A 21,282-nucleotide genomic window follows, 5' to 3' on the forward strand; every position below is an offset into this window, starting at 1 on the left:
TCCATTGAAGTCTGAAAACTAAACAGATTTCAATAACTTTTCACTAACAGAACCTTTTGCCTAAGTTGTTTAGACAAAATAAGCAGTCTTTTTCATTATCATAATATTACCAATTAAATTGCTAATCAGGTTTTCGTGTTTAGGAGGTTAGCTGAAACATTGTCCTATATAGTCATTGACTCATAAATATTGTTCTATAATGGAAGATCGATAAAATTCGAAAACAACAGATGTTGACACCAAATGACTGAATCTCTATTAAACCATTTTTAGAAATGGGGTGTTTTGACAACAAGCTTTTCATAAGTTAGTTGTCATCAAAAACTCATATCTTTCTAGTAATTGTTTTGTTTGTGTTTAATAATCTGTCAGCGTAGTGCATTAATTAACTTCATTGTCGTAGGATTTCCCTACTATTGTATGTTATTGAGTATCTACGTTTGGAAGTTAGTATGATTAAAACAGTTAGAATTTGAATAGCTTACCTGGTTAATTCATCCCCGTTTGATTGTTGTACTCCTTTGACTGGAGCAATTTTTAAACTTGAATTGATAAAGTTTACACCTTGAGAAGTTTTAATTGCTGGTTGGGTCACTCCCATTTGTGGAGATTCTTGCTTGATTCTATGTAAGTTTACGCTAGAATGAGGTCTTCTTGAATTTATATGATTTGGCCTTAAAGTCTGAAGAGTTACAGAAGTGACTGATTTGTTTGTCAAGTTTATAGATTTAGAAGAATCTGGTTTTTGTAGATTAGTTTCACCGAACTTCACTTGCTTTTTTTTACAAAGTTCTTGTAGTTCTGATTTCACTTCTGGACGTTTTTCAATTTGATGGCCTAAAGATGCACCAATATCAAACATTTTTACTCTATCTTCAACGGGTACTAAATCTTGACAGTCAACTAAATCTTGATCAATGAAACCAGAGGTAGAGTAACGTTGTATTTCACGACAACCACTTGATTGTGCTAACAACCACTGCTTTGCACGTTCGGCCACAGTCATTATCGATGGATCAGTTTCCTTTAATTGTGTTCTTTCTTTAGAAAACCCGGTTGATAAACCAGGATGATCTGGTTTGCTTGATGCAACAGTATAACCTCTCGTCAACTGATGAGCTGACCGACAATTCATAGGGCTACTTTCAAAATTAGGAGGACATTCCGACGTTTTAAGTAAAGATGGGTCTGCAGGTGGTTGAAACTGTGTTCCGGCTGTTAATTTGCATGCACTAAGCGGTCTGGAGTTCCGACGTTTCAGTTGTTCATAATAAGCGCTTATTGAAGAAACTTCTTGACGTTGATCAATCATGTCGGTGTTATCAGCTTTTGGTTTCCCTAAATTTTCATTTGTCTCATTTTTGTGAAGATTGGGTGGTTCATCTGTTGATGCTTTTCGGGATCCAAAGATAAAACTGGATGGTTTAAGTTTTCTAGGCTCTCGACCACTAGTCAGTCCACTATGATGACTATCTTCGGTTTGGCCACCAGGTTCACACGACTCTGTCTTTTCTAAAAACCTAAGTGTTCTTGGAGGATTTCCAATCCTAGGTGCTGATTCTCGTGGTTTATCGTCTGAAGAGTTGTGTATGGGTTGTATACCGTTCGAGTATCTGACCAGCTCTTGATTGTCATTGGATTTGTCTTTAGTTTTATTATGGAAAAATGTTGAGTTTTGGCTTTCTGTATCATTCAGACAACACAAGTTCTCCAAATTTTGATCTTCTTTGTTTGTGTCGGTGGAAATACTTGATTCAGGAACAAAAACATTCTGAGTTTCTGAAGGTTGACAGTAATTTTTAGTCAGTGACAAAGGAAATGCGTCAATGTTCGAATTATCCAACTTTTGTGTTGGCAAATTGACGGAAGATGTCATATTTATATTTGGTTTACTATTAGAGCTCATATTTACCGACTGAAAAAGAGCTTGTGTATTGAATGCACCGGAAAGTATAGCCCTCAAAATTTCTGGGTCAACTGTAACTATGGCAACTTGTGGCTGAAGTACAGTGGTGCCAGCTAATAACTGAGACTGGTGGACTGGCTGAGTTAATGGACCACTAACTCTTTCTGAAGTCTGTGAATGGGTAAACGAAGCTATATCAGGAGTAAGGATATAACTTTGCGGAATAACACCTTGTTGGTTACTTGTACCTCCAATATTTGCGACTGTTGGAGGAACAGTAAACATAAATTCTCCTGCGTTATTAGCGGGATTATATGAAGATGAATTATAGCAACTCGTTTGATTATTTGGAGCTGATGAATGAACCTGAGATGAAGCCACAGTATTCTGTGGAAAAATCCACCCACTAGAATGTAGAGAGTGAATCTGTTGAACTGGTTGACTTATTGTTTCTTGTGGCTGTGACGGCTGTAGACGTTGTTGTTGATGATGATACCATTGCGGATAATCCATTTGGGTTGTCATTTGGTGTGAATATTGTAAATCAGGTTTAGATTGTTCATTAACAGTTGAGTTTTCGAAAATACCAGGGAGTCCGGAGTCTGTAATTTATTTATTCAATATAAAAGACAGAATGTAAACCAGTGTAACGGGGAATTCAAAGCTTACAAAAAATGTTAGTATTCATGAAATCAAGGCTAATTTATTGGTCTGTTATATAAGTATTGATGTTAAGAGACGACTATCAAGAATTTTTTTGATTCATACTAACAAATAACCTTCTCGGACTCAAAACTCTTAGTACTCTCAAATTTTGAATCTGCCTCAAATTACACTAGGACACAGGAAATATTATTTAATTATATCGAGTACGAGTAACTTCGTTAAACTTCGTAATAGAGAATGTTTTGTATTCTAGTGTGTTTTATATATATTACACAAGTTATACAGTTTTGAAACAAAATTTACAAAATTTTTCAGGACTTAATCACTATGTCCCATCACTTTTTGGTACACTAGGTATTTCAACTAAACTATTCAAACAGCTACTGAACATTGCAATCGGTTATTTGACCATGAAAACGATTTGATACAATCAGAACAAACGGATGAAATTCTAAGATGTTACTTACGTGGCAACACTGGGTTAAAAGCAGGTACGGATTTGTGTGAATTTCTGCCTAAAGATGAAGCTCTTTGCAATGAGGAATGATCAAATTGACCTCCTGTACCAACTGCATATCCTGTGTCGGTATACAGTTGTTTAGACTCTGGCAGTTGTGATAGCCCAGCTTGTTGAGAATTCATATTTTGTTCAGTAAAAACGTGGTCATTTTTTGATTTTGGTAAGTACATTGAACCTGGTCTGTAAGTTGATGATTTAGTTGATAGGGTAGCAGGCACTGAACTTTCATTCAGTTTTACCTGTCTTTCATTAAAATTTTGTCGTCGTAGACTACTTGTTGTTTGTAGTTCCTTATGCATATCTCTGAGTTGAGGTCTTGAAGCATATTTGAAATCAGCTGTTTGATCTACCGATGGACCAGTTTCGGCAATAACAGAATTTAGAGGTTTTGGTTGGTTAACTGTTGCTAAGGCCATTTTCACTGATTTTTTAAATTCGGAATTTGTATCAGTAGGCAGCTGTTGTTGAATTGTGTTTTTCTCATTCATTTTGAAAGTATTCCGAAAATCATATCCAAATGACGGAACAGAAAAGTTGTGCTCATGTGGTTGAATGATCTGTCGAAATCTAGGCAAGAAAAAGCATTAAAACTATATGAATTTCTTTATAAACTATAACAGAGTAATCTGTAGTTTTCAAAGGAATTCCTTTATTTTAATATCAGTGAAATTACTGCTGAATGAACCAAAGATGAATTGCATAATCAACTAAAAATTTTTATTTTCCTTTAACATATTAGTTTAGAATTAAACATCCATGTTCTTGTTTCCTAAAACAATTTCTAATTACAGTTCGCATAAGTATACACAATGATTTGTAAAAGGACATACCAATATTATTCTTTTTAAATGTTTTATAGAAATACATTACTCTTAGAGTACCTTAGCAGTAATCTTTATTTCTAAACCGTTTATGCATGTTTAACTCGACGATTCAATTCACAAATTAATCAAACACATGATAATGATTTTTGCTTCACAACGTAAAATCATCCAGAGAACTGTTGAAAATTGAAATATACCCAAACATTTGTTTCACCTTAATTTAGAAGATACATCAGCATCCATAATTTCACGTAGAATCCAACTAAGAACATGCAATAGTAACAACGGATACAGTTCAACCTGAAGTAATCAAACTGCAAAAACAATGACATTCATTTGATTCTCTTGGTGTATAAACCATTTTGTTTTCTTTTTTAGTATATCTCTGGTGCAAATATTCACATGACTCTTGATACTTTTCACATCAGCTAATAATATTTGTTTACACATTTCACTAAATATATAGAATTTCAAATATTCTTAGCAAAACAATACCAAGTAAATATAAAAGTGTAGTCTTCATATTAGATTTGCTATTTAATCAATGATGTAATCGTCATGAGAACTAATGCATTTATGAATATTACCTACATAATTAAATCAGTTGATTAGATTATTAAATAGTTACATTGATAAATAGATTGCTAACCTAATACCAATCTATTAGGCAGTACATGAATTCATAACAAAAATCTTACAGTGACCTACTTAAAAATAAATATACGTAGATGGAGAACGGGAGACAGAATGTAAAAAGACTGATTAAGTTTTAGAACGGTTAGTTTAATTGAAACAATCTAATTCAACTAGTTTATTCTGAAAACTATACAACTGTAAGAAGTCATTCGTTACAAATAGAATTATGAACGGTAGATATTTATTTTATTCATATAAATAGAATATTCGCTTAAGTATAATCAATGGTGAATGGTAAAAGGTATGCGAAACATTTCGTAGTAATAAATACACATGATGAAATGTAGTAAGAAATCGAAGTATTCATGTAAACATTAGATAATAGTAGAATATAATAAAATTAAAATTATTTTAAAATTTAGTTGATCAACACTTGATCGATAGGATTCAATCTGCACAAAGAAGGACCTGACATATATGACATTGATCACCACCCAGTGATCAATCAATGGTAAATACATCTCAGTCCTACGAGAGGCCAAGTAGCACAAAACCTAGGTCCAGGGTTTCCTGTTGACTACCTCCAACCACCATCTTAGATCAACACTTTTTGACAGTACAGTCCTGGTTTTCAATTTTAGACAATCAATTGGTTTGAAAGATGTAATTAACATATTTATTAAGCTAAGTATATACACATAATAAGAGGATTATTCATTACAATACTCAGATATTTTTTATAAAAGCTGAGAAACCATCAAAGTCAATGTTACAATCAAATTATATTTTAAGATTACAATTACTTTTCTCGTTGTTCCGTCAATGATTGCTTTCAAATATATTCCAAGTGTTCATGATGACGACATAAAAAGGAAATGGAAAATGCTGATGAAAAACAGTGGCCAGTGGAATCCAACCGGGTCTGTTGTGAGATAGTAACTCATTGAAGACAATGGTGGACGGTGGTTCGATTTTGTGGATTGGTTGAAGTTAAGCACTAACACCGTTGGATGCCAGCTCAGTGGTCTAGAGGTTGAGCGTTCGCGCGCGAGACTGATAGGTCCTGGGTTTGGATCCCGCAGGCGGGATCGTGGATGCGCACTGTTGAGGAGTCCCACAACAGGACGGTACGGCCGTCTAGTGTTTCCAGGTTTTCCATGGTGGTCTAGCTTCAGTTGGCTCATGATTTCAACCATTGAAATAAAATCATTTATTAAGGCCAAGAGAGAGATAAGGGTGTAACAAATTTCTTATGAACACAAAGACTTGGATTGTTGGCTCGAATTCCTATAGCCAGAGATTATTTCAAGAATATAGGTGCAGGCAATGTTGTATAACCATGAATTGACTACTATCTACGTTGGTTTATTCACTTATTTTTAAGTTGTTTTATGATTAAATTTATAACAGATGAAAGAAAAACTATAAGAGTTAACAAAAAAAGAAACAAAATTAAATATAAAAAAATTGATTAGTTCAGTATATGAATGTGAACTGGATCAATTAAACAACGGAATAAGGGTTTTTTCCAAATATTTTTTTATCGCGATCATATGACATAAAGAAAAACTTGTGTCACATGGTTTAAAGAAATTATCAATATTCTGAGTAATATCACATAGAAACATATGAAAGTGTTTATATTCACAAGTGTAATGGATACATAATGATTTATGGTAAAATTAAGATTTATTGACATTAGATTAACTATATTACTAATGCTTCAAACAAATAATGCATCACCAAGAATTTCAACATATTCATCTAAGTTGTGTGTTATACATTTCAAATCCATTGGGGATACTTCTATCAATAGATAGATATTGAAAATATTTTATCGACTGATTTGATTGTAAAACGACATGTGATAATTGAATAAAAAATCTAATCAATGAAATTCCATAATTCGAGGCTTTTATTATTTAGAAATTTAGCCTATCTTCACAATTTTTTTCATAAAGAGAGTGATATGCTTGAAGTGATAAAGAGGAGCATGTAAATCATTATTCAGTCACTAACAGGGAATACTGTTATGTATGTAATATACCCGTTTTAGCTGGGCAAATATATGAAATGTTGGTTGGGGGTACCCGACAGAAAGTCTCGGAACTACATTTCTCTCTATTCGCTAATGGTCAACAAAATGCAATCAACACTAAAGAAGGACTTGACATATATAACACTGGTCACTATTCAGTGGTGTAAATGCACAAATATATACACATTAATTATGGAATAATGCATAGTGTAATTGTTTTATGTGGGTTTGATTGAAGAGACGTTTCTTCTGTTAGACTAGTTGTTTCACTGCCTGCTAATTGAATGCAAGTTGTTCGTCAATACTCTTCACAGTGAAATGGAGTTTTATCAAAAGTGTTTGCACTAACTTAATTGGCTTCTATAATGGTAACATTTAACCAATTAGAATAGACAAGGAAGTTATATATTTTGAATTAAACACTGAATTATTTATTAGAAAACCTTGGTAAGTTGTTAGGTATTTTAGGAATTCAAAGATATAGCTGGAAATACTACGGTTATACGGTAATATTAATACTAGAAGTCTAATACCTTGTTTTAAGTGAAGCTAAAATATCTGAATCATTGTACATGAGTTTAATAACATCATGAAAACATACTTTCGACAAAAGCTGAATGTCATGGATTCAAACTTTTATTAAGATGATGATACGCACTTTTTCAACGTTTAAAAATGGTCAAAGTTATTGAGAAAGAGTTGAGAGATAGTGTTTGAAGACACTTTTTTCTACTTTGAGATACTTAGATTTATTAAACGTCATATGGATATTTGTGAACTGACAATGAACAGTAAGACATTAATCCCAATTACATACGTGGTAATCCTCTGTAGTATCAAATAAATGAGAACCTATGAAGTAGCTGTTTATATTTTTAGTCCAGAAGTTAATTAGTTGTATGTAGGGACTTATTTTCTTCCCAGGAACTTTTTATCTTTATGAAATAAGAACGAAAAAGATGAGTTTAGGACTCGAATTGGAAACCGTATCGATGATATTGAATATAAAAGAAGAATTCACCATAGTTGAGTGTCTCAAACTCCATTAAATTAGTTCAGCCAGTAGAGTAGAATGGTGATTTCTTGATGATTATGCTAACATTGAATTACTTAGATTAATATATACTCGTGAAATTAAACTTGAATATTCTAAACTTACCTTTAACTTTGTGATTTTCCTCTCAAGTTAAGAAACTTCACGTTGAGATTAATGATCTACTGACATCCACCAAATGTGTAGAATATAATATGAACAGGTTTCTATCACCAAATTCAACAGTTTTTATCAGACAACACATACAATTCCAAAATTAGATATTATCTAATATGACTCGTAATTATGTCTTACAGACTAATTTATTCTAAGGTTACATTATGTTTACCACCAGTGGAAAGCATTAACCTGATAGTATTAATTCTACATCTAACTTTGTTGTAATATAATCATTTTAGTGTTGTTCTAAATAGGAACATGTTATTTAAATTAAGAGCAGCTGTTCAATGTAATACAAAAAATTTATTCAATATATAAATTTACACATATGAACTAATAGGATTAGTAACTTATTACGTTAATACATTTGGAGTGATTTTTTTATTGGAAACATATTTTTATTATCAGTTTAGGGTTTTGGAGATTGTTCAGTTTAAACTGATATCATGATTGGATGAATGTTAGATTATCACTGAAAACCTACAAGCACTGGACGACCATTTTTTTCCTCAAGAGTGCGCATCCACGATCTCGCAGGCAGGACTCAAACCTAGGACCTTTGATCTTGCTTGAACTCTTAATCTCTAGACCACTGATTCAGCGTCCAACAGTGTTAATGTCTAAATTAAACCAATTCACTATATTGTGCGACTAACCATGATTGTCTTTAGTGAGTAACTGTTTCACAACAGAAACTGATGTCATCGAAAATGTTCTACTCATGGTTGAAATTATATTCTAACTTCTTTCATGTATATTTGCCGCCTAGGTTTACCTTCAAAATTTATTATATCTACTAATCGTTTGAATTACATTTTGGCATTACGCAACACTTTTATATTTTAGTGAACTATCATTCATAACTTATACAGTTTTGTTAATCACTTTGTTGTTAGGTAATTCATGTCGATCTAGGTATTTATCCATCGATTCGAAAATAATCATGTGAAATTATATGAGATTTATGTCTCTTGATTGTTTGTGCTACGGAAAACACTATATTTCTCAGTTACTTAGAACTTTCCTGAGATATTTATTCATTGAAATCACTTGCTTTAAAAACACAGGATATTCAAGTATAACTACTCTATTGCTCAAACTGGGTCATGATGATCAAAACACTCCGATTCCAGGTTACCACTACTTTTCTTTAAGAGGAAAATCAGTTGTCTAATATGGAAACAGATCATTTTATGTTCGAATCTTGATAGTGTGTCAGATTTTATATTATTGTTTATTTGAACACATAGATATTGGTACAAGGGGGCACCAAATACAAATGCACCACATAAATCATTCGATTTATGTGACCGGCTGAAATACTTCTCAGGTGCCCAGACCGAAGCAGGTGGTTTTCTTAATGGATCACACCTGGAGCCTTCGACCTAAAGTTCTGATCTACAAGGCAGTGGAGCAACGTCAGGTTATGCAGTCTCATGGTAGTCGGTGACCAACGATTGGTTCATACGCCATATGTTCCCTCAGGATACTGGAGCCCTAGATAAACCATCCGTCTCCACCAATCCGATTATAGCGCCGGACATTCACTTTTCGTCCTCTCCATTTTGTAAACAACAGCCCCGCTGCTAGAAAGCAGTGATTAGGACTTTCCTGGGAGAGGCTATATACGCGTGGCTATGTTAGAGCATTTCGAGAGGAAGAGCGGACTCTCCTCACTCTCGGCCGTACCAGGGAATGTGGGGGCCAGATTTTATATAGAACAAAAGGAATGAATCTTCTTTTCTGCCCTCATGAAAAAAAATTAATAGTGAATACACCTCGAATTTCAAAGACCCTAACCAAAGTTTCTCTTCTATTTGGCTGATAGTTTTTTTTTAAAGGATACATGAACATTACTCTTATGTGTGGCTTCGAAGTAATAAAAAAGTTTTCACTTAAAAAAGGGTTTGACTGTTTTTATGTAAAATAGTGATGTATAGCGAATACCTAAAAATGGATTGATACAGTCAACTATTCAATCCCCAATTTTCATTTCTTTCTTTATTTCTCAAGTCATTCTAAGTTTATCACGTTGAAGTATTTACATAATTTTCCAATTTAAGACGAACAACTAATTGTTTTTGTGCACTTGAATTACATAACTTTTCTTCATATATAACGTCGATCCCAATTTCTAAATGTACAATTAGGAAAAACTGTCTATCTTAGCCTGAACATAAAGTAAGTTCATTAAATCTTTTTCTCTACTGATATTGTAGTGAACAAGAGCACGAGAGGGGACAATCGGAAGTATTTGATCACGAAATTACAGAATATCTCACTAAAATCTGAGAACCATACAGTAAATAGATAATTTGCAATATATCAATCAGTTGTCTCAAACTTGACTGTTTCTTTTGTAAATATCAGTCCATCGTCTCAGATTTCATTGTTCTTGCATTTTCAAACCAAATGCTTTCCGTTTCCGTTCTTTCCTTTTCGATCTTCTACTGAAATACATTCCATTCCTGACTAACGTTATATACTACTTATGTGTTTATAAGTAGCGCACACTATAATATGACTATATTGTTAATAGTAAATTTTCCTAATAATTCTATCAATCTATTTGGTTTTATAGATAGGCACACACACAAGTATATGTAATTTTGATAACTGATAATAATGAACAAAACTGTAAAAAAGAGATTGAATTATCAGGGAGAAAAAAATTACAATTTTTTAACATGAGATCTGGTAGACTACTTAATAAATAGATTTTTTTCAGTGATCGATAATGGTTAAAGTAAGTCTTGTTGTTTAGGCTAGCAACTATTTAAGAGAATTGATTATATTCACAGAGCTAGATCACCACTGAAAATTATCTGTATCCTCAGATATTGTCATAAGCTACTTTATGTGTGGAGCACGATTAACGTTTCAGCAAACTGATTTTCCACTGTTCATCCCAATATTAATCTACTTGTATTTTACTGGTTATATAGAAAAAAATGCAATTAATTAATTTCCAAAAGGTGAGAATCTTTTAAAAATTCTGTCACTTTGACGATTTGATAGATAACATAGAAATAGAGATAAAAAGTGATGACGAAATCATGAGGAGCAAGCCACTGATGTGGCAAGTAATAGAAACAGACAATTAACAGGACAGTACTATCGGTTCGACTTCCAATTTGTTTTGACCAATGCCGTTTCTTATGATCTTGTAATAAATATAATGACTTCTTTATTACTGAAATTTCCATTACTAGTAACTTCAGCTTAATATACTCAGTATTTTTTAATGCTTTCACATAGATACACAATCTTGGCTGTTTGACTTAAACACCTGAATTGAGTAAGATCATATTTTCCGCTTGATAATAAACCATTCTATTTCTTTTTCCGTGAACTGTATATCTGATTGAATGATTCATTTAAGTTCTTATCAAACACAAAACAGTGAAATGTTAGATTCTTGTATAACTCAATGTTACATGATCAGCATTTTCTGTACCTGTTAAAAGAGAGACTTTAATGAGGGATTATAGTAAGATATCTGTGATAAAGTATACCTAAGATACTGTCACATAGTTTGTCTCACAGAGTACAACGAAGACACCAGTTAATAAATATTATCATATCATTTTCATTGACCCTTTTGACTTGAGTGGTAGGTAATCTGAACGAAATTTTTGAATTATCTCTTTATATCCACCTCATAAAAACTGCCCAGTTCTTTCTAGAAGAGCATACTATACATCGTAAACTTATTTCATAGTGCATTCAGTTTACTAGGTAACCATCAGTTAACAAGACTGTAAGTACTTCATCACACAAATCCTTCATTTTATCTCTTAATATTCCAGTCATAGTGCTAACAAACCATTGAAATAAATCGCCTGGTTTAGATCATATAATAATATTGAAATATCTGTGTCATCATAAATGACTGAATAAGCGAAATGAGACTTTTTCACCTTAGAAATAATGGTTTTTAATATACTAAGGGTTAACCACTGATTCACAGTTTGTATTGATATAAAATCCCATAGTGATTTTTACTGCGCAATCGGCTTTACTTTTATAGACAAATAGATAGAATCATATTTGTTCAAATGCACTGAGTATAGTTTGGAGATATCTATAATAAAAGCGCTGTTAATATTAAGCCCTAAATCCTAGGCAGAAATGTTTAAAGAAAACAAGGAATCTTTATGGCTTACAAATCAGGGAATTTCCAAATACATTTACCTTAGTATTTTATAAATTGACAGGCTACGTTTATTATCAGAACAAAATGGAAGCTGTTATCGTTCTGATCTCAGTGAAGAAACCATCATTTAACTTCAGGAACTACAATCGAATGATCATTGAAATATATTGTGGAAATTTTATGACGCATATCTTAAGTGTGTTAATCTGTACATCATCGTTTAAACTTGAAATGCAGAAGGTTTAGACAAAATTAAAGAAATATAGTTCAAAGTTTAAAAACGGTACGTAAGATCAAAAGTAGCATTTTTGTAAGTTTTTGTGTTTTGCTGTTATTGGCATTCAGGATTTCATTTGTTCAGTTTCTGCTAACATATCCACACCCTGAACATAGATTAAGGTATTAATATATGTAGTGGCAAACTTTGTAATATTTCTAGATCATGGTTAACAGTGAAATCCAACATGCATGTTTCATCCTATTTTGAACTTATCAGCTGTACGAAGTGTTAGGAGAACATATTAGAAGAATATTTTAAGTTGAAGATTTCATTAACTGCAAAACATGTCTCATTGAATACATCAGATAGATCATTAAAATGTCATTTTCTATGAGTGATTTAATCATAGGTTATCTACAACAAAACATGTCACCTAATGGAGGTTTCTTAAATGTTTAAGTATAGTCAAAATGAGAACAATATTTGTACACTCCTGAATATATATATATATATATATATATATATATGCATGTAATTCATTGTTGTCCAATCCTCTGTGATTTCTAAAGTAACGTTAAATTTTATTATCATATATGGACGGTGACTAGTGATGGAATCAAGGACGCGCGTTTCATCCTACTTGGGACTCACCAGCTGGATATACCTGCATCCCAGACTTGATGTTCACTTCACAACTCGAACCCAGTACCATTCGCCTCAAATGCCATTTAGTTATTCAATTAGCTCCTGAGTTGTGATAGTCACTAACTAGTACAAACTATGCAAAATGAATTAAATTTTATTATTTTCTTTCCAAATCATCTATAAATATCATTGTGTTTTCTTATGGATAAAATGAAATTTTGTTATTTTAACTCATTAGTTATAAAAATAAATGTTTTTTTTAAAAATCCAATATCATAATTCAAACATGAATAAAATGTCAGAAGGGGTTTTGTGGAGATTTTGGAAATTTCACTGATTGAAATCATGAGTCAATTGAAACTAGACCACCATGGAAAATCTGGAAGCACTGCACGGTCGTTTCGTCCCAGTATGGGACTCCCCAGCAGTGCGCGTCCACGATCCCGATTCGAACCCAGGACCCATCAGTCTCGCGCCAGGCGCTTAACCAACTAGACCACTGAGCCGACATCCAACGGCGTTAATGTCTAACTTCAACCAATCCGCGAAGCTACGCCACCATACACCATTGTCTTCAGTGAGTTGATATCTCACAACAGACCTGATTGAACTCCACTAGTAACGGGAGGGGTTTTGTGGAGATTTTAGAAATTTCACTGATTGAAATCATGAATAAAATAAAATGTTCCAGAAATACTTTTCTAAGACATAAACACCTTTATACTAATAATTTCTTAAGTAATATAATGATATATATATGAAACACTTTTATCAGAATACTTGGCTTATATAAATAATTGAAAGAATAAATATTATTTAGTTATATTAGAGTATGATTGAATTAAAAGTCAAGTTTTAAATATAGATAAGTATCATTTCATGTTTACAATTATGCAGGTATTTTTATCAAATGTAAAAGTATTTTTTTTGTTTTTTCTCAATAACATTTAAGCATAAAACTAAACAAAATGAACGATTGTTTGTAAAGAATATTTAAGTCATATGATTATAAAATATATTTGATTATTGTCAAATGAATATCAATGTTTTACTAAAACAAGTATTATTATATTGATTTATACTTATTACTACCAGGGTTGTAATGTACTTTCCATTTTGATATTCTTATTATATATATGTAGTGAAAATTCCCATTTTGACATTTCGTAAATTAAAGAAGGGACGAATCGAGCGAAGAAATTTCTTTTTAGTTAGTTTCTCATCATGGATCTACACTAATATAAATATATATGATTTACAATAATGAAATAATACTCGTCAAGTGGATACGTTACGTAATAATTACATGATGACATTTCGATTATAAATTAACATTGAGTAATTGGGAGAAAGAGGATTATTAATATTCAAAGTAATTATTCGAAAATCAAGAAAGAACAGAGTATTTTGATAAATGGTCAGTAGAATAGTAGTCATGCCAGAATCTAGTGATCAGTGTTGAGAATAAGTCAAGTTCAAAAATCTAAGAAACAAAAATGGAAGAACTAAGAAAATAGTTTATCAATGTTCTGCTACAAACGCCCCTATACCGATAGTCAAGATAGTGAAATTAGTTGTCCAAACTTCTTTTGGATGCAAAGGTTAGGTTTATGAGAATGGATTGCAATGGCTTTGCGTTTAATCAAACCGATTCTCTAAACTCATATATTACCGAGATGATTATATATATTGCTATTTATCTAGAAATCTATGCTTACTAAAAAGTAGAACATTTTTTTCGTTAGGTTCATTTGTTAACTTAAAGAGAGAAAGAAGAAAGATTGGTGCAGAATAATATGAATTCATTTTATTTCGTTAGGTTCACATCAGCTGTTTACAACCTAGAATAATTAAAAATCAGCGTTATTACAGATATTAACATACTTGTACATAAGAGGGTGATTAAGGATGAATATATGTATCATGATGTAGTGAAGATTCCGATAGAGTTAATGAGGTCATAATAATTTTGTTTTGAATAAATAAAGTTCGGGAGGGAAAGTTCCAGAACATTGAAATAGTGATTAGAACTCATGGAGTTAATAAACATTACATGATTGTGTAATTAAGTAACTGAAAATAGATTAATAGTAATAAAGAAAGATATGAAATCTCCCAGTTATGAATGATGTAATTTAAACTTAAGAAAGAGTTGGAATAATGAATGACGTAATAAATAAAAAGGAGTGTTTAATGTTACAAGGGCAAAAGAAGATTTATTACTGTCTCTTTTTGTATACATAGATTTGGTCTTAGACGTTTGATTGCTATCGCTTCGGGAAATTTCAAAAGATTGGAGTTTGATCGTTTGTTAATCACCTTGAAGGACTTTAATGTATCGACTTCGTGTCACACATGTAAATTTGCATACACAGTTGGTGGTAACATGAAAGGGATACCTATCGACATTTGATTGTGTCAAAGAACATGTTGTTTTGGACAGGATGTGGTTATCATTCATTTGTCTCCATACAATATTAGTTATGCAAAAACAACTAAGGGTTTAGAGTAAAAATTGTGCTTACTATCCATCAAAATGAATTGTGAGAACATTCTTTATTATAAACTAATAATTCTAACATCACTCACCGACTTTATTTTTAAGCCCAATGAAATCAGAAAGCATTAGACAGATGCTTCGATCTAATATATGACTTTTTAGCAAGGCACTCCCATAATTACACCACAACAAACGCTTAACCTCGGGATAGCCAAGTTAGAAACTAATAGTATAATGCCTGACTTCAATCAATTTGCTATATTTATGCGATGATCTTCTACTGCCTGGGGTGGATAACCATCTAATACACAAAGTGGTTGAACTCTACTGGTCACAGCCTTGCACTGTAACTTTTGTAATTGCATTAAAATCTTAATGAGTGAACGCAAGATGAGTATTGATATAGGCTATTTGTAGACAATGTGGAATTGTATGGAAAACATCCACTAGATTTCGTCAACTGATTGAATTTAGACAAGTACACCACTGATGGTAACTAGGTTGCTTAAAGATACTAGTTTCGTCGAGAAATTTGAATGTTCTTGGATTAATCTTGGGCTGTGAGGTCGTGGATTTGCACTACTGAGAAGTTTCATGCTAGGACCTTATTTCGTTTAAACGATTCTAACAACGTACAATTCTTCTCATTTATAAAGACACTTATGGCAGTCAGAGGTACTTGAATATACAGAAAATCCTTAAAAATTTAGTTCAAAAATAATAGTGAAGAACTCTCCTTTTGCATTACAAATGTCACATTTTTCATTCAATAGCATACATACAAATACACAAGCATGGCTTAAATAAATCACCTTTTCTGGAGTGACATGATATTGACTTAGTTAGATCTGTTTTTCATATATCGTACTAAATATTTTTCCTTTGTTCCTTTGTTCCTTTGTACTGTTTGAACATGGGTAGATTCACTTTGTTTACTTATTATCTGAAGAAAGGTGCTTACACTGAGTCACGAAACATCAGGAAATGTAATTTTTCTACTCACTGAGATATAACAAATACATTACTCCTATTAATAGTGAATGAGCCTGTGTTTGTGCAAAAAGGGGAATTTTAATTTGTTATCCGTCCACATTTTTATATCTGTGTATTAGATGACCTTTTTCTATGATTTGTCTGTAAATCATAGAAACTTCCTACCATATCTTTCTGTTCTGATCACTCTTGCTACAAGCTTTCTTTTATTGATAATGAAGGATTGTCGCACAACATCGTGGATTGGTTGAAGTTGAGCATTAACACTACTGGATGTTGACTCAGTGGTTTGGAGATTAAGTTTGAGCAAGATCAAAGTTCCCAGGTTCGAGCCCTGGCTGCGACGTCGTGGATGCGCACTGCTGAGGAGTCCCAAATTAGGATGTAAAGGATGTTCAGTGTTTTCAAGCTCTTAATGATGGTCTGGCGTTGATCGGTTCGTGATCTCAATAAAAATTGATAATGTTGTTGGTAAGTAACAAAAAGTTTTAATACTGTTTTGTTTCAGTGAATATACAGAGTTAGAGGAAGAAACATTTACATGAGCTTGTGTACAGAATGATTAGAATTCACTTGTATATAATATGTAAAGTATGTATATAGTTGAATTCAAAACCTTCTCCAGGGAGAGAATTTTTAGGTGACAACAAAACTTCATGAAACCATTACCTAGGTTCGACGTGATACGTTTAAATAAATTGAATTTTGGGTAGATTATTACAATTATAATAAAATAATTGTAATATCCCAACAAGTAGAAAAATCAGATTTTCTGACGTTCCGTGACTCAGTGTAAGCCACTTCTTCAATGAATAAATAACCAAATCAAAATTAACCCAAGTTTATTTACTTCACAAAAACAGTTGAATAAGTACTAATGAAGAGATCACTGATTATAATGAAATGAATTTACCAAGGTTTTAATAGGAAGCCATAACCTGCTAAACCGACCACATTGGGTGAAATACAGTTTTAAATTCTGGCATTGGATTACTGAATAATTATTTGAAATCGATTAGGAAGAAATAACAAAATAAACCCATCATTTAATCAAAGAAGAAATAAAGACAATTCAGTAAAAAGAATTTTCTCTTTGATTATGCCATTTTCTTCATTTATACTTAGGGTTAGTTTTACATGTAATAATCCATAATTAATAAAGGTGTGTTATGTCATTCAACAAAATTATTAATGTCTATCAGAAGAGGGTTTTGTGGAAATTTAAGTAATTTAATAGTTGCATTCATGAGTCAATTGAAGCTAGACTACCATTGAAAACCTGAAAGCATTCGATAGCCGTTTCGTCGTGGGTTCGAATCTCGCGAGCGAGATTATGGATGCACACTGCTGAGGAGTCCCATACTAGAATGAAACGGCCGTCTAATACTTCCAGGTTTTTCATGATGGTCTAGCTTCAACTGACTCATTGTCTCAACTATTAAACATACCATAATTGTTTATTATATACTTATGTTTAACATTCAGCTGTTATTATTAAAGCATTCTGTTGTTTAATTTATGATCTCAATATTATCTGCAATGACAACCCTAATATAAATGAAATTTAACTCCAACAATTAATATATCAAGTTTAGTCACTATACTATGAGAAATTAATATATGTCTTCATGTATGCCAATAATTGATCGATATAAAGCTGTTGTTAAGATTATTGAGTAATCATTATTCAGTTTCTTTTTTCATTTACAAATGAAGCGCATAAAACTATTCAAGTCCAGTTAGAAGCCTGAAAACCATCTATGAAGTTTCACTGAGAGGAGCATTACAGAAAAGAATAAGAGTATAAACATGTTAAATGACGTTTTTCTTATGAGATAACTTTCTAAATTAATTTAATTTTATTGACTTAACACTTAACACTATCCATTGTATAGTATTGTTGTGGATCAACCGATTTTAACTATACAGTTCAATGAACTCTATCAAATCATAAGATTCTTACTAACATGAAAGTTTATAAATCACTGAAATGGAAGAAAACAATTTTTTTCAAGAAATATGAGCAAACAGTACTGGGTCTCGTCAAAAGAAAAACTTATTTACTTCCAATAGAGAAAAAGATTACAGTAAAATGAAGTTAACCACTTACATGTTTAAATGAACAGATTAAAATTTAGTGGTGAATAGTCAATCTTCAGTTTCAACAGTTTCTTCATAAGTGATAAACAACATGTCCGGTCAAAATGGAGTTTTATAGATTTTTATTCACAACTATACTTCTTTTATCCACGTAGGTTTTTAATCTCCTACTATAATGACCTCCCGATAATGATCTCTCATTTTAACTGTTGTCTTGAAAGACGATTAAATCATCTATCTCTAACAACAAAACACTTCTGGAATCTTAGTTTATCACAAGTCTTCAAATTTGCAAAATGTTGTTCTAAAAATAAACACCATTAAAACGTGATATCTCGTGAGAACTTATTAAAAACCTTTGAATACCTCCCTTCTTATCATACTTGTAGTGTCGGTTATTATGTTAAACCCATATATCTTATTCTAGCTTTCGGACGGCCCGATCTATTCATTCAAGGAATTTCGAGTAAATTTTGGGAAATTATGGGGAAATCTTCAAAGTCAAATGACCTTCACCAAAGTTTGTAAAAATTTTGGGGAAAGATCCTAAATTTAGGGAAATTTCGGGGTTTTTGTGCTACTTCCCCAAAGTTTACGATAGTGGCTTCCCAAAAAGGGTCGAATTCTCCCCAAAATTGGGAGCTCGGGTAGCTATTGGAATTTGATACCTATCAAACATTCTATAAATTTCAACAGTTCAATAACGTGCAAATCACAAAACTGTTCACGAACCAATAAGAAATTTAAAAATAACCGTTACTTACTTTCGTTGTGATGAAGTTTTTGTGATATCCATTGGTTAAATATCAGTCTATATAAATAATTTGGTCAATTACATCAAAAGTTTGTCGTGAACAATTGTCCATGTATATAATAACGATTGGGATTATTAATTTCAATATATAATTGTAGAATCTGAAGAGAATTTATCGAAAACAATATGCTTCATTCAAATACTAGTCTTTTAATATGATGGGGATCTTTAAACAATCAAAATAGTTTGTTTAAAAAGAGTAATAGTTTTATATTATTATTTCCATGATAATTCTATGTTTATTATTCTCTTTGCTGATAGTTGATTCTCTTTCAAGGAAAACTGATTATATACTTATTGTATTTCTGTAAAATTTATAAATGATCAATACAGAAAATAGTCACCTCATGAAACAATACTCTAAACGAAATAAGCAACACTTTAGGAGGTATAATCTTTCTTTTAGTGAAACAAAAAAATCAATGTAGGCATTTTATTTCATAACAACAACAACAAAAAAAAATTTTTTTGGAATATTTTTTTTATAGATTAGATTAGTTCAATTTGTATCATGCTTAGATGAAATTTTCCCTGTTACATGTATGTCTGTCTATTTCTATAAAAATTATTATTTTATTTCACCTTTTCTACAATACACAACAAACATATAGAATTTATTAGTGTTACACAAACAGAATATTCCCTACTGGATGAAAGATAAAAATATTTAGGAGAAATTACGTATACTATTGATTAGTTTTATGAATTTGTGTTTACATTCTTGATGTGTTTAGTGTTAACCATTTGTCTGCACCTCTATATTGTTCCTTTTATTTGATTGGTTAATTTAATAATAAATTATAAGTTTTCCTGACCATTGATATTCACCTTATTTGGGTATGATTCATAAACACTCAGTTACATGATTGGATACAGCCAGATTTATTTTTAAAATTAAGAATAACAATACAAGTTTTTTCTAATACTAAGATTTTTATGTGTAATCAATGTTAAAAAGTCTATTACATCATAATGCATAAATGTAGTATTAGATTTATCTTCTTGGCTATATATATAGAAAATATGATCCATGATGTAATATCGGAATGACAATGAACATTTTTAGTCCAAGTAATGCTTGTATCTACTATATTTTTCATTTTTACTTAATTAGTACTAGACTGAAACTTGAATATGCAACCAGTATTCCAAAATTTCAAGCATTTTATGAGCTTGATTTCATACCCAACAAGTTGGGGAAAATATTCAGTAATTTACAACAGAGAAGGTTTTTAAAATTAAAAACCAGTCGTAGTAATAGTAACAATGTCCTGGGCAATCTTTTACAGTTCTTTCCAGATAGATATAAATAGTGATAAACAATGTAAAAGAAATAAAAATTTTCAAAATGAATTCCAATTTATAATAGCTCAAAGTCAAATCATTATTCAAATGCTGTTGTCTTTTTTTCTCCATAATATATACAAAATAAAACGATCTTACTATAATTTTATAACGAAATATTATAAAGTTCGAAATATGATGACGTAAATTAGCAACTGGGAAGAACTGGAAAAGATGGGCTAGGACAGTGTTGGATAGAGAATGATGGTGGGTGGCCTATGCTCCTAGAAAAGGGGTAACAAGCGTAAATAAATAAATAATCTCAGAACACATGTATTCTGCAGTTGCATCAAGTTATCAGTAAATTATTTATGCGTAAGATATTGAACTAAATTTTATAATAAGAATGCAAAGAGGCATTGTTTTTTCTTCAATTAATTGATAGATATTGTAGAAATAGTGAAGAGTTTCATCGATAATGAATTCGAATTCTTACATTTTGAAAATATTTTCTGAATATAAATGATCAGACTTAATTAATATAAATTTATTCAACTTAAGCTAAGTATTATAGTCTACGGAAATATATAATGTGTATTAGAGTAAATGACTCAGACAACCAAGTAAATGCTTTAAATAATTCTTAGGATTCTATGCATAAAAACCAAACTAATTTTCTTTGGTTGATTCGTTGTTAACAGGAATTTTCACTGTTTCCGTTATTCAGTATCCTTGATACACTGAAGTCAGACATTTAGACCATTCGA

The 21,282-nt window shown here is 31.6% G+C and overlaps 1 protein-coding gene across 2 annotated transcripts in view; it reads right to left on the reverse strand.

Moving 5' to 3' along the window:
* MS3_00001958 (uncharacterized protein) overlaps nucleotides 1-19,506 on the reverse strand; it is a 94,275-nt gene extending 74,769 nt beyond the window's left edge. For both annotated transcript variants that reach the window (XM_051209483.1, XM_051209482.1), the window contains exons 1-3: nucleotides 19,182-19,506; nucleotides 3,040-3,659; nucleotides 486-2,508 (exon numbers count right to left, since the gene is read on the reverse strand). The gene's annotated coding sequence lies outside the window, so the exon portion shown is untranslated. The remainder of the gene's footprint in view (nucleotides 1-485; nucleotides 2,509-3,039; nucleotides 3,660-19,181) is intronic.
* Between the last annotated feature and the right edge of the window lie 1,776 nt (nucleotides 19,507-21,282).

This window comes from Schistosoma haematobium, chromosome 1 (assembly GCF_000699445.3).
Source record: "Schistosoma haematobium chromosome 1, whole genome shotgun sequence".
Taxonomy (NCBI): Eukaryota; Metazoa; Platyhelminthes; class Trematoda; order Strigeidida; family Schistosomatidae; genus Schistosoma; species Schistosoma haematobium.